At 46.8% G+C, this 15,084-nt stretch overlaps 1 protein-coding gene across 5 annotated transcripts in view; it reads right to left on the minus strand.

Moving 5' to 3' along the window:
• LOC139361133 (disco-interacting protein 2 homolog C-like) overlaps positions 1–15,084 on the minus strand; it is a 173,988-nt gene that overhangs the window by 84,526 nt on the left and 74,378 nt on the right. The gene's annotated exons all lie outside the window — the stretch shown is intronic.

Here is a 15,084-nt window from a genome sequence, read left to right on the forward strand (position 1 = left end):
TTTCAGAGACAGTCGCCAGCACTGCACAAATCCATGTGACCTCACCAGGCGCAAAGCGGCTCCAGCATTCCATCCAGTCTGTCGCTGCTACCATAGCTGTGAGTCTAGGATGTGTCAGGAAGGGAAGGAAGACACCATGTACATCATCTCATTTAAGCTTCAGTGTCACAAGGTGGATTTTGTCGTGCCCGTTTTATGGATCACGAAAGTTTTAAGGAGGGCAAGCACAGGGCCCTGCTGACACAGCAGCAAGCTCGGCAGAGGCCTGGACATGACCCCCGCCCCACGCTCCCTGGGTCCTGATGTCCACTCCTCCCCCGTGGGAACCTGATCCTGGGTCTGTCTGAATTGCTACCATTCCTAAGACATGACTCACGTCTGCCCACCTCCTCCTTTATGTGTTTCCCGCAGCCCAGAGTCATATGCTCTTCCATCCAGACAGACATCACACTTCAGCACCTGCACCTGACACCACTCAGCCAAAAGCTTCTCTCAAACTTCCCCCTACACCTGCTGGTCACACAGGTCTGCACCCATCACCTTTCTCACACAAATTCTCACGTATTCCTGTGTAGCACCATCCAACTGATTATAGTCTGAGAGGAGGAAGCTTTGTAGATAAGTCCACATTCTACTTTGCTCCCAGCCCTCCGTCTTGCATGAGGCAACCGATTAACAGCAAATTCATTTCAGCACAACGTTTCCATTTGAAGGAACGCAGAGCATAGAGTTCTGGTCATAATTAAAAGCTTGTTTCATTCGTCATTTGAAATTCCATGTACTGCTGCAACAGCAGCACCCCCTCCTCGCCAGGCTCTGCCCTAAGGACATCTTTCTTCCAGCGCACGACTCCCATCAGAACCCCGGCAGCGAGAACCCCGCAGGTTTCCCAGCGCCTCGGGCTGCGGCTTCCACGCTGGGCCGGCACTGAAAGGACGGGAATGGTGCCCCCAACAACTACAGGATCCAAAGCTGGCCGACTGCTCTGTAGAATGGAGACATGTTAGTAATCCCTAATATTTCCACTGACAGGCTGCTCAGGTAAACTGGGAAAAATCCACAAAATAGAAAGAACCCATGGGGAGGAGCATTTCTCTCTCCAACCTGGCAGCAAACGGTGGCTATGCAGACTACCTTTTCGGGATAACCATCGACTGCATCTCAGGTCAGCAACAGCCCCGCTGAGGGCCAAAAAACCAGCTCCCCCTGGCCCTCACTTCCTAAGGGTCAGCCCTCCCAGGCCGCCTCTCCTGGAAGATCAGCTCTGACGCACCCACGACGGTCAGGAACTGGCTCTGGGACTCATTTCCCTGGCTCCTGCCCACCGCCCTCTCTCTTCTTCCTCCTCCATCTCCGTCTTCGCTCCCATCCTCCCTCCCCCTTTCACTTCCCTTCTCTCCTTTCCTCTCCCTCCCTCATTTCCTTTCAGCCCTCACCTTCCTCACTGCACTTCCCCGTCCAACTCAGCTGACGCATTCTCAGGTCAGTAGAGGGTTTTCTTTCACTCTCTTTTTATTGCAATGATCATTCTTAATGAACAGAAACCTATTTCGGACCATGTGGATGCCACCTCATGACCAACCGCTCCCCCGCGGCTCCGTGTCCACTCCAGTGTCCTCACGGCGCAGGTGCCCAGGAGTATGGCTGTGACCAGGGGTAGCAACATGGGACATGAGAGAGGTATCCCAGCCAAGAGGCCCTGCCAAGCCTCCCCAGCAAACCGGAGCAAGGCCCAGGGCGGTAGGGAGAGCGCCGAGCTCACGATGTAGGCAGTTCAGCTTCCGCAAACTGTCCGTCGACTGCAAATTACTTTGTTTCCATGGTTACAAAAGAACCATAAGCATTCTGAAATATGTTCTTGGTTTCATGTTTGCGAAATCTAAGCAACATTATAAGAAAAATCACTGAATTCTGCCCGAGGCTCTAGGGGTGTTTTCCTCTCTGAAAGGAGCCCCTTCCGGGACTTGGGATTGAGTGACAGCCTTCAAAATCACGGTTCTCCTGGTGGTAACAGGGAAATCCTCAGCCCGCCAGCAGCTGGGGCCCTCGAAGCCCTACGGCTCCACACACCAGTGTTCTGAGGATCGCACGTGTGCAGATAGCAAAGCTTGCTGCACACACGCCAGGTGCTAACAAGCCCCAAACGTCTCACTCATACTTGCTGACCACATCTCTTCTCTCAGCCTCCACGGCGTTTCACACTCTGCCTTTATATCGAGATGAACCGTACATTCTGAGCGCCACAAAGATTCAACTCCCGGGCAGAGGGGTGCATCGTTCCACCACGGGGTCCTCACTCGAGCCGGCACAGGATTTCCAGAGTGGGCGAGTCTAATGTTGATGACACTTTCTCAATATTCCCTTCACACCCCTCCAAAAACAAGAGTGCTGCCAGCTTCTTACCGACGTTGTAATGAAGAAAATCTCTCTCTCTTATTTGTCACTTTTCAACGTAATACCTGTGAAGAATGTGACTCTTCATGTACACTGTAAGCACCCACACCGTGAACATTCTGCTCTCCCGTGACTGTATTCACAGGTCACAAGGACAAAACTTCTTCATAGTAGCCTATATATATATATATATATATATATATATTTTTAACATGACTTCCACATCTGAAAGTCACAGATGTGGCTTTTGCTTCTTAAAAAGATTCAAATGATACACAAACCAGGTTTAAGAAACACGTTGGTCCAGGTGGGAAAATGACCCCTCAGTCTCCCTCCCCTCAAAGACCAGGGCAGCCAGGAAACTGCGCTCTACAGTCAATGACAGCCAGCAGGATTCCCTAAATAAGCAGCCGGAAGATTCCCATCTCACAGAGCGCGCCTTTCAAGACTCAAGATGTCCCCGCTCCCTAAATGTCCTACAAAGAACAGACTACCCAACTGAGGACTGAGGCAATAAAGAAACATGTTTTTGGCCAGGTGCGGCAGCTCACACTTGTAATCTCAGCATTTTGGGAGGGCGAGGCAGGTGGATCACAAGGTCAGGAGATCGAGACCATCCTGGCTAACATGGTGAAACCCCCGTCTCTACCAAAAATAAAAAAATTAGCCAGGCGTGGTCACGGGCACCTGTAGTCCCCAGCTCCTCAGGAGGCTGAGGCAGGAGAATGGCGTGAAACTGGGAGGCAGAGTTTGCAGTGAGCCGAGATCGTGCCACTGCACTCCAGCCTGGGCGACAGAGCAAGACTCTGTCTCAAAAAATTAAAATAAATAAAATTTTAAATGTTTTCAGCAAATAGCATCATCGACCCCCAAATGAGAGGTACCGTTTTCATTCTAGGAGGAAAACACTACAAAGCACGTACGTTTTAGCCCCGTAAGTGAATTCTTCGGGCGTTCCTGTGTCCGCTATCAAATGCAGCACATCACCTCAAAAGGCAAAGTTCTATAAGTCACATCCAAGGAGGGGAAAAATCATTCTAAGTTTTAGTAATCCAGTAAGAACCTGATCCAGAGAAGTCTACTTGTTCCAGACTCTAAGCAGCAATATATTGCTACAATGTAATGAAAACAAAGGGATGATTAAGAAGATTTCAATGCTAATAAAAGACAAAAACGTAATTGGATTTATTCTACTCTAGACAGAGCAGCCGGGCAGTTCACCCATACGTTATTATCGTTGGTGTTTTTCAGGCAGCGTCCAAACTGTCAACAAGGCTTGACAGCAAGGGCGTGATCTCCACTCACTGCAAGGTCCGCCTCCCAGGCTCAAGCCATTCTCTTCAGCCTCTGGAGTAGCCGGGACAACAGGTGTGCAGTCATCACGCCCAGCTAATTTGTGTGTTTTCAGTAGAAGTGGGATTTCACCAGGTTGCCCAGGCTTGTTTCCTGGGTCTCAAGCTCCCAGGCTCAAGCAATCCACCCACCTCGGCCTCCCAAAGCGCTGGGATTACAGGCGTGAGCCATCACGCCTGGCCCTTTTTTTTTCTTTTCTTTTTAAGTGATTAATGTGCTTCAGAGTCTTGTCGGCATTTTTTTTTTTTTTTTTAAAGAAGTAGTAAATTCTGTAAGGGAAAGAAACCATTAACACGTTTTACACTTCTCAAAACTGAAATGCTAAGAATAAATGTATTTTATTCACAGAAGTAGCATTCTTAAAGTTCTGTAAAAGTGGTACCATGGACACCACCACATCACAGACGAGCGTGGCAGGACTGCTCAGATTCAGAACACATTCTCAACAGTCCTCCTGCCCCTTTCCTCAATGGGAACACTTTATTCGGTCTTTTATTCAAATTAAGTATCTTGCAAGGGAGTTGAAGAAAACTGCATGGCAGATTTTAAAACTTCAATGCTTTTCTCGATGTTCACCACATTCTGATGCATTTTACTGACTACACGGCCAATAAGCCTAAAGCTTTTTGCATCGATAAAGACAATGCTCCTTGTAGCAATAGGCTTTTTCTTTTCTATACAAAGATCTATAACTTAAGCTAGTAAACTGGGCATTTCACAAAGATTTTGCACAATTCCTAGCACAGATTTTAGCAAAATAAAACCGTTATCTTTCTGCAATTAAATAATCAAGCATAGGAAACTGCACAGTTAAAATAACCATTCCATTATTTTATATAAACACAAATGAGAAAGTAGAGTATGCTTTGAAAAACAGCATTTCCATATGCCAACGATGAAGCAGAAAACAGTTCCTCAGCCTCATATGACATTTGACAACCAAATATTCTGGCCCAAGCCCAGCCTGGCTAACGGAAATGAAGTAAACATGTGAGTGACCGTGGTGGGGCACTCTGATAGCCACAGTCCAGGAAAGAACAGCTAACATCTTTCTTCTTCATGGGAAAACCGAAACATGCTCTAGAGACCTTAATTCTTTAAAACACAGTCTGCCCCAGTACTAACCTTAAGCTCCCATCGATCAAGATTGCTATAACCACAGAGGTGTTTTTCCAGGCCCTCCAAAATCACGGACATGGCACATACACGACGTTTTCAAACACTCAATGCTGCCAATTTGTTAAATGCGCTGTGATACCGGAGGTCTTGTGCAGGACCAGAAGCGTCGCAGCCTGGTTACCTGTCCTGGTGTTCAATGCTTTGTATGTGCAAAACCCGCTGTTACAATTTACCGGGCTTAATGTGATTCAGTTCGTCACAGAAGAGAGCTATGACATTTACTTAATTCCACGCACAGATTCTCAGATTCACCTTCCATGAATGACTGCTCTGTCCACGAGACGAGACAGCGGAGGGAAGACCCAGGAAAGGCCCGGGAGATGCCAGGTGCTCACAAACTGGTATCCGTCTGCTGGTTTTGGCTTAAAGGAAAACAGACATAGAAGAAACTAGAAGGGCTCACTACACCTAATATCACAATGTTCTCAACTTTACCTTAGCCAATATAAAAGCAGAAAAGCAAAACTATTCCAGGGCATGATTCCAGTGCTAACCTGAAACATGAAATATTTAGAAAGCAGAGCTTATTGTGAGTGCAATTAATATACACATAAAACACTGGTTTCACAAAACCCAGTCTTTGCGATTGCTTTTATATAAAGTAAAATTCTCATGAGGACCGCATACATTAACTGATTTTCAAATGAAGGGACTGGTAAACTTCAGGGCATATGATTTCTGCCACACACGAGGGGAGCAGTGAGAGAGAAGAGCTAGGATCAAGTGTGCTGAAGCTGTCCTAGGACTGAAATTCAGTTTCTGCCAAAACAAAAACACAGGAGGCTGTCAACTTCGATAGCAAGCTCTGCTTGAGAGCGTCAAGATGTTAAAGTGGCAAAGGGGCTTCTCCCTCTATGGGCACGTGTGACCCTTGCAAAAACATTGCTCAGCATCATCAAAAACCAGGAAAGAACACAAGCCTTCCACACACAAAATCCAAGGGCAGAAGGGAGCAGAGTCCAAGCTTGCTCGGCAGGACTGTTCCCGGAGGAGAACAGCACAGAGGACGTCACAGGGAGGGCAGAGCAAGCAACAGCAGCTTCTGTCTCACCGCAAGCAGGGCCTGAGCCAGGGGAGCAGTCTCCTCCAACCTGACAAGGAGGCGCGAGGAGCCACAGAGAAGTCAATTCAGGGTCCTTTACAGAAAGGGGCAACAATGAGAAAATCTGGTCTTACCCAACCCCCCCCCACCTCCCACGGTAATAGCTGAACCCGCACGTGCGTCTGTCACGTTCCCCAACCCCTCTTGCAGATGCTCTTCCTTCACCCGGGTGCCTGTCTCCGTGCTGCTCCTGAGGCCACACCTGCTGCCATCCAGTAGCGACCAGGAATTCACCTTTGTCCGGGAGAAGCAAATGCAGAGTTCACACACTCCTGTACAGGTTTGCTGGACGAGAATCTAACTGCACTGTCCGATTCCAGATGTGCTGGTACCAAGGAGAACGTTCGATGTCCGGCATTTATAAACGGTATCAGTGGGTTCTCCTGGGACTCCCAGGCAGCCATACGAGGGAGGGAGCTGTTGCCCTGTTACCCCCAGCCAAAGCAAGGCTGAGAGACAAACACCACAGGCCATATCACACTCGAGCACCGACTCTTGACAGTTGCTCGTTCGTGTGTTAAGAAGAGTTCGGGGTACAGGAGTCAGACAGGCCTGATCTCCAGCAGTGATCACCAGTGACTGTCCAGAAGTCTCGTATCTAAGCCCCGACTTGCCCATCTGGCCTTCCTTCAGGAACAATGCCCACCTCACCGTGCTGTCATGAACGCTAAGTCAGCACGTACATACACAACCAGATTCATTGCAATTGTGCTTTCTACAACAAGTTAATACAACCAGGCGCTATCATTCAGACTGAATAACCAATATTAGAACAGAAGATCAGGCCAGGGATGGTGGCTCAGACCTGTAATCCCAGCACTTTGGGAAGCTGAGGTGGGTGGATCACTTGAGGTCAGGAGTTGCAGACCCGCTTGGCCAACATGGCAAAACCCCATCTCTACTAAAAATAAATTATCCAGACATGGTGGCACACACCCTGTAACCCCAGCTACTAGGGAGGCTGAGGCATAAGAATCGCTTGAACCTGGGAAGTAGAGGTTGTAGTGAACGGACATCGTACTACTGAGCTCCACCCTTCCAGCCTGGGTGACAGACCAAGATTCTAGTAAAAAAATAAAAGGTCAAGATGAAAACTGATTGCCTAGGTCCATGTTCCATATACTTCAAACATAAAGTTCATTAGCTGGTACTTGATCAAGTTGTTGATTTCTTCATTACAATCTTGTATATCCTTCTCACATGGCTCAAAATGTTTACATTTGAGCACACCTCGAGTATAAGAAAAAATAAAGTGCCTATATTTCATAAATGGGCAAGTTCCAGTAAGGCTGCATCCTGCTCTAGTTAATCCTTTGACAACGTAAAACTGAGCCATCCTGACATAGCACTGACACATGGTACAAGAATAATGACCTCCAATTAAATCGTTAGATTTAGAGAAAGAAAAAGTATCGGGACTGTAACTAGGAATAAAGGCAAAAAGAAACACGAGAAATTAGTCACGTTTAAATCAATACCCTTTCTGTGGGGCCGTAATAAACTATACACAACAGGTGTGCAAGCTGTCATGCTAAGCTGTCACCAAGCTCTCTATGAAGGTGGTAAGAGCGTCCCAAGTCGCAGAGCCTCGTATTCCTATTTAAACCCTAAACAGCCAACACCACACTCAGCACGCAGTGAGAACTCTGAGAGCTTAGAGGAACGCATGATGGGATGAAGGGCCCCAGTCCTGCCATCACCCTGCTGCTTATTAAAAATATAAAACAAAGCCCTGCCTTCAAGGTGCTCAGATCTAACTAGTACAAGGTTTTGCTTTTAACAAGTTAACTACGACTGATGAAGACTCTCAACAGCTGTGCGAAATGTAAGGCAACCTAGTAAGAGGAACTTGGCTGAGACTAAACCCAGAGATGGTTTTTTAACCACAGAAGAGGAAAGAACTGAAGAACCTTACAGAAAGTTGACAGCAATTTCTATTTCTCTATGGTAGAACCTGGAATTTACCTTTGAGACAGACTGCCCTTCTGTTCTGAAAAATCAGATTATTCTTGCAATCCTCCATCAGAAGTGGAATTCCTAAAGGCATGGAAAACCAAGTACTAATTTTAACCCCCCCCCCCAAAAAAACTACTTGTGATCTTAGATGTGAGATTTAGTATTCTCAAATTCCAAATTTGGAAATATTTTGCACAAAGTCCTTATTTTCCCTGTTTACTTCAAAGCTCTCTATTCTTTTGTCCTAAATATCTTCTTTCTCATCCTTCCAAACAGTATCTGAAGATGAACTTACATATCGTTTTCAATGTTAACAAAGAAGATACTACATTTGTCATGAACTGTTTAGATTCACAACTCTAGGAGGGACTTTGCTACATCGTGAGGAATAACACGAGTCAGTAAATACGCCACGAATAAGGAACAGTAGAAAGTGGACACATTTCCTGATGAGTGGCGATTTCTCATTGAGCTGCTGACAAAGTTATCATATGGAAAACTAGACAGTTACTATGTTAGTTCTACTTCACTTAAGTGACCGAGTCATTGTTGTTTCGGTTCCCTCTCTCGTCTGGGGATGAGACACACCTCACAAAGCTGTTTATGATTTCAGGAACACACACATCAATGAAGTGACTGTCCCTAAATCGTTGCAGAGGGTACAGTAACCTGCCAAATTTCAACTAGGTTGCAACCAACAACTGTTTTCATCCTACACTCTCCGGTGCCAGCGAGATGGTGCATTCTTGGATCCCTGCGGGAGCCCTATTCCTGGTGCCACAGAACACACACACATTTACATTCGCATAGTGTACATATATGAGGGTACACTGTAACATGTGTACCTGCATAGAGCGTACACACATCCGAATACCTAGAGTGTACATAAGTGCACTACATGCGTAGAGTGCACACACATCCAGATCCATGTAGCGTACACGCATAGAGTGTACACACATCCAAATATGTAGTGTACAAACAAGTTCACTACGTGCGTACATAGAGCATACATACATCCACATAGCAAATGTACATAGGTACGCTAACATGTATGCACATACATAACATGTACAGCCACCTATATGCAAACAGTGTACACAGGTATACTATAACCTGTATGTACATGCATATGGCGTACACATGCACATTGGTGTGTACACAGGTATGCTATTTGCTATATGTATACACATGCATATAGCATACATTCTTATCCAGTGCACGTAGGTGCACGACAGCATGCATACACATGCGCAGTGTACACATATGCACATGTATACAATGTACATCAATATACTAACGTATAAAGCGTATACACATATACAATTGTGTACATACATATGCAGCATGTGTATGTATTAGTGTGTACATATCCAGAAGTTTCTTCAGTGTGCATAGTATACATGCATGCTTGTGCGCACATATGTATATATACATCTGCAGAAATACTGTGCACATAACCACATGGTGTACGTACACAGGTATGTATATGGCATTAAATACGTGCATGTATGTACACACGCAGAACAGATAGGTGTCCAAGTAGTGTGCATATAACCATAGTGCCCATATGCCCATACACACATATACACATGTACATGCATGCCTACAGCATGCACGTGTGTAAGACACATATGTAGTGTACATACCTATACATTGCACATACATGCACAGTGGAAATACAAGTAGTATGGGTACACCACATACACACACGTACATTTATACAATACACATATACCGAGAGCCAGAATGTGTCATGAGTATTAACACTGCGGAAACGCTTCCGGTTCTACCTAAGTGAATTTTTTTTCAAACTATAATAGAACTCATACAAAAAGGGTTTTAAGGAAATGAATAAAGCTAGTGACAAAAACAGTGAGAAGGGCACAACCACTTTCCCTCAGAGTTCTGGGCCTGACCGTGGAAGTTCAGAGGTCTCCTAATGCAGTACACATCAGAACTGACTCACGATGAAGTGCTCCTTAAAAATTAAAAATGTGTCCTCATGTTTTGGCCTTTGAGACAAAGCCTCTTAGTTAATCGAGTTCTGACTGAATGTGACTCACAGTACTCTGGCAGATTCTTCATTTTCTGGTGAGACAGACGAATGTCCCAGGGTGAGGTCAGTGCCAGACTTTTCGGGGTCAGCTTTTCAAGGAGCGATGTCTGGCACAACATAATCCAACACCATAGTAGGATCCCCCACCCAGCCACTTAGACGCTTTCGGGTACTTACTCTGCTTGTTTCCCTTTCTTGAATTCAGCTGGGGGGAAAAAAAAAAAACAAAAAATCAAAACCAAAAACAAACAGCCCATGTATTTGTGTGTCTGAAAAGTTAATACATCCACATCCAACTTTCTAAATGAGACACGGCAGGTATGATGGTCACCGAACAGTGGCCACTATTGACAAAATATAAAGTCTTCTGCAAACAGGAATACAAAAGTCAAGGGAATTTACTTCACATATTAAAGCTGTCAAGGGTGCTCATGAAAAATGTACTTAGAGGTTTTCCTTTAAAGTTATTTTAGAGGATTTTTAAGTTGCAATACTTAAAAGCCTCTGGGAAAAGAAAGGATACAGGTATCTGGAAGATTTATACTAAATGATTTTCATGTCTTTTTGACAAAGTTAAATAAGGTCAGCCTTGAAGAAATGAGTTCCACTACTCTGAGGCTGTGGATGGAATCCACAACACCAGACAATTGAATAAACAGCAAGGCTGCACACACAGGACACAGGCAGTGAGCCAGCCTGACTAGTTGTCAGGTTCTGGGTCAGTTCTACCCACTTCTGCCCAGGCCCCACTGGAGATGAAAACCTGCCCTTTAGAAGCCTTCAATCCCCACCTTCCAAAATCTAATCCTCTTCAACTGAGGCCCGAGTCCAAAAATCTACTGACATCTTAGCACCTGTTAGGCCAGCTGTCCCCCAGTCTTTTTGGCACCAGGGATGGGTTTCATGGAAGACAATTTTTCTGGGGGCTGGTTTTGAATTGCAACTGTTCCACCTCAGGTCAGGAATCGGATCCTCATAAGGAGCACCTCCGAGATCCCTCACATGCAGTTTATGATAGGGTCCCAGGGCCGAAGGAGAACATGCGGCTTATGATAGGGCCCCGCACCTAGGAAAACATGTGGCTTAGGAGAGGGTTCCAGCGCCTAGGAGAACAGGCGGCTTAGGAGAGGGTCCCAGCGCCTAGGAGAACAGGTATTAAATGAGTTGACAAGCCAAAATCCACCCGATCTACCACTCCAAAACAAACATACACCACTGCCCAATATTAATGTGAGCCAAAAACATGGAAGTCCTGAGGGCCCACACTGACCACAGCCAGACACCACTTCTGCAAGACCAAGCATGTGCCTAGAGATCACCCGTGATGACCCAGGAGAGCAGCTTTGAGCAGAGACAAAAGTTAAGGAGAGGCACATGGGCCAGGGTGCTGGGCGTGCCCGTCTTTGTGACCTCACTGAGATTGTTGACCTCTGACCCTTGGTGTCCGTCCTATGGAGGAGGTAGCCCCCAAATCCCTGCCTCCCTTCAGCACTGACTGAGGTGGCCCTGAAATCTCCCCAGGGCTGAGACTGCTTCTAAATCCTGTGAACTGTACACCCACATAAATGAACAAAAAACAATATATCAAATATGCAGACAGGAAAAGGGAAATATGTTAATCCTTCCTTATTCAACAGGCATTTAAAAAGTAACAGGAAAATTGTGATAGTCTTTAAACAACCACCAGCTATCACGCCCTGTTGACATGTTTTAGCTAATCAGGAACATCTTTACCAAGCACATGTGCGTTCAGGAAATCAGTTGACAGGTCCCAAATAACCTCGGAGCTTGTGACCTGACCCCCACTCACGTACATCACCTCTCCAGAGGAACGTGTCCTGGACACCTTTCAAATGGTGAGGAACAGGAACAAGGGTAGCTTTCCCTCAACACCACAAAACAAGCTCGATCCCGAGGAGCCCGGAGAACAGCGATGTTTGTTTAGATGCTTTCCCACTGACCTTGTCAGAGGGAACGTTCCCATCCCACAACACCCAGTGTTTTACTCTCCCTGGGATACCAGCAGCCGTCAACCCTCAACAAGCTGGAAACACAGGCCAAGATGACAGGAGGCTTCTCTCCATTCCCTACTGAATTCGCTCAGGACACGGATGTTCCCAAACACACACGGCCCCGAGTATTCCACACCTGGAGAACATTCAAACAACAGACGCTGCAAAGACATTCCCCTAAAGAGAAACTCAGTTTCTAACTTCCCTTAGGGAAAAATATGAGACCCAGAACTTTCCAGAAAATCAAGTGTGGGAGGAAGCCACTCACCTCTGGCACTTCCTAAACCTGCCTTCCCATGCAGGGATGTCCCCGCGACAGCCCCGTCCACCCAGGACGGCAGCAGGGCTCAGGCAGCCAGCACCTGGGCAGCTGGCAAAGCAACCCCAGGGTGAAAACGCCATCCCAGGCACCACTTCCCGGAGCCCCTCAGCAAGAAAAACAGAGGTGGGACAGAACCGAGGGCTGACTCGAGGCTGGGGAGCCACAGACCCACACAGCTCAATCATCAGACATGCTCTTCTGTGGACAGAGCCCAGCCCAGGGAGAGGCCAGCACAGAGACCCTCGTGCCGGCTCCACGGGCCAGCGTCCTCCAGGGCTGCAAGTTTGTGATCACAGCTTCAGAATTTGGTTCCAGAATCTTCCGGAATCAAAGACGCACCAAACTGTAAAGCTGCCAGGACAGCAGGGCCCAGGAGCAGGCTCAGGGGAGGACCACGTAGAAACCCCACACACAGCACACACATATGCATGCTTACTCCACACATGCCACCCCTTCACCCAATACTATACACGCAAACGCATGTATGCACTCCATACACACCCTCAAATACACTCACCAAATGATGCGTGTACACACTCCACACACACCCTCAAATACATGCAACACACATGAACATGCTCACTCCACCCACACCTGCTAAATACACTCACTACACACGCACAAACGTGACACACCTGCACACTCATTCCAGACATCACACCCCTCACCAAGTACACAGGTGCACACAACCCCAAGTCCAGAACCTGCAGACTCCACAAGTTTTGGTTTCCCCCACTGTATCTCTCATCACATGAGATCCACACACAGCTGTCATTTACTGACATCTAACACCCGGGGAGGCCCTTAGACAGAACTGCAGTCACAAGTCGGCTTCATTCAGGCATTCATCACCAGCCTCCTGAAGCCACCTCCTGTCCCCACGGGGAGGGAGGCCGAGACCGGAGACGTCACTGGGCTTACAGATCCCCAGGCTGGCAACCCAGCGAAATGAGGAGGGCTCGGCCACGGCCCTGGAGGGAGACGGGTACTGGCTCAGGTATGCGGAACATGAGTCCTCATTTCCAGACAGTGTCACCTACGACAGCGTCAGGTGAAAGCCAATGGTTTCACATTCCTGGGATAGACAGTCCTGGAATTCCAAGGGAAGCTTTTTACTCCTCCCCTCTGAACACATGAGGTCCATGGTCCTCTCACATCTAACACTGGGAATCCGAATCGGTGACTCGTTGTCCACCTGAGGACCACCCAAGAGGATCCACACATCTGCTACAATAGCAGCACTGCGCCTGGTCTGCAGGGGAGCAAAGAAAATCCAACCTTTATGACTAAAACTGCATTACCCCAACACTGGAAGCCTGCAGTGTGTATATCGTCAAGCCCCCACATCTGCACCACCTGCAAGAGGAACACAAGCACTTAGTCCCGGGTTCTCAGGACGGCCTGCGAGGTGGATGCCGGCACCCTTCTCATCTCCCAGTGGAGAGGAGAGAAGGCCAGGGTCAGGACTGGTGTATCAGGAGGGTCGGGGTTCAAACCCCATCTGCCTCACAAAGCAGCCCTTCCCGTTCAAGTGACTTCGATCATCATCCTTAAAATGTACCACAGTCACCAGCAATTCTGAGTGCGGCTCCTTGGGACGTCATAAGCAAGCATTTTGTTAGAAAGATTTTGCCAAATCTGCTTTCAAAATACTATGTTATGAAATGACTAATGAAAATTTGAGCTATGAAATATAGCATATAGTTAAATGAATCCCAAAATGACTACCGCGAAGGAAGTTTTAACTTGAAGTGAAAAATATCCTCTAAAGGACATCAGCCAGAATTATCTTCAATCATTACTGATCCCATATGCTTCATGAATTATACAGCATCATCTCAGATATGAACTTAAAATCATTAGCTGAAAGCACATTTCAGCACAACCAAAGTTCTGCTATAATAAGCAGCACAGGCGTCTCTGGAGAGGATTTTAATTGGGACTACAAACAATGCGCACGATCGTGGTAAGAGGTTTCATGCTGGCTGTTCTCCAAGGTCCGACACAGAGAAACACCACTAACCTCAAAGAAACCTGCTGCTCTGTAATGAGATGAGAGATGATGTGGACGGACTACTGTAAATATTTGAAAAGGAGAAACAATCATATCAGTTTCCCTTTACATTCTTAGAAAAAACCGATTTTTCTTTTGGGATGATTTAAAAAGAAAATGATATTTCTGGATTTTTTTTTAATTATTATTATTTTTTTACTTTTCTTTCTGAGACTGGGTCTTGGCTCTGTTGCCAAGATTGGAGTACAGTGGAGCAATCGCAGCTCACTGTAGCCTTAAGTGATCTTCCCGCCTCAGCCTCCAGAGTAGCAGGAACCACAGGCACGCACCACCACACTCAGCTAATTTTTCTGTTATACAGATGGGGTCTTGCTATGTTGTCCAGGCTGGACTTCAACTCCTTGGCCTCAAGTGATCCTCCTGCCTTGACCTCCCAAAGATTTAGCCTAAGCGACCATGTCTTATCGGAAAATAGACATTAGAACAAATGCATTTCTGTACGATTTTTTACCTCTTTTCACTGGGGAAAAAGGTAACTTGCCACCAAGGGTCGGACACAAAGACGTTACTACAGGCAAGAGCGCTGTGCATCCCGGGAACCACTACACCACGAGGTATGGCCGTGCACCCTGGACGCAGGAGTAACACACGAGGCTAGCACAGGCCGATGCTGGCCCTCTCCAGAAGTAGGCCTAT

This window comes from Macaca nemestrina, assembly GCF_043159975.1.
Source record: "Macaca nemestrina isolate mMacNem1 chromosome 11 unlocalized genomic scaffold, mMacNem.hap1 SUPER_11_unloc_1, whole genome shotgun sequence".
Classification (NCBI taxonomy): Eukaryota; Metazoa; Chordata; class Mammalia; order Primates; family Cercopithecidae; genus Macaca; species Macaca nemestrina.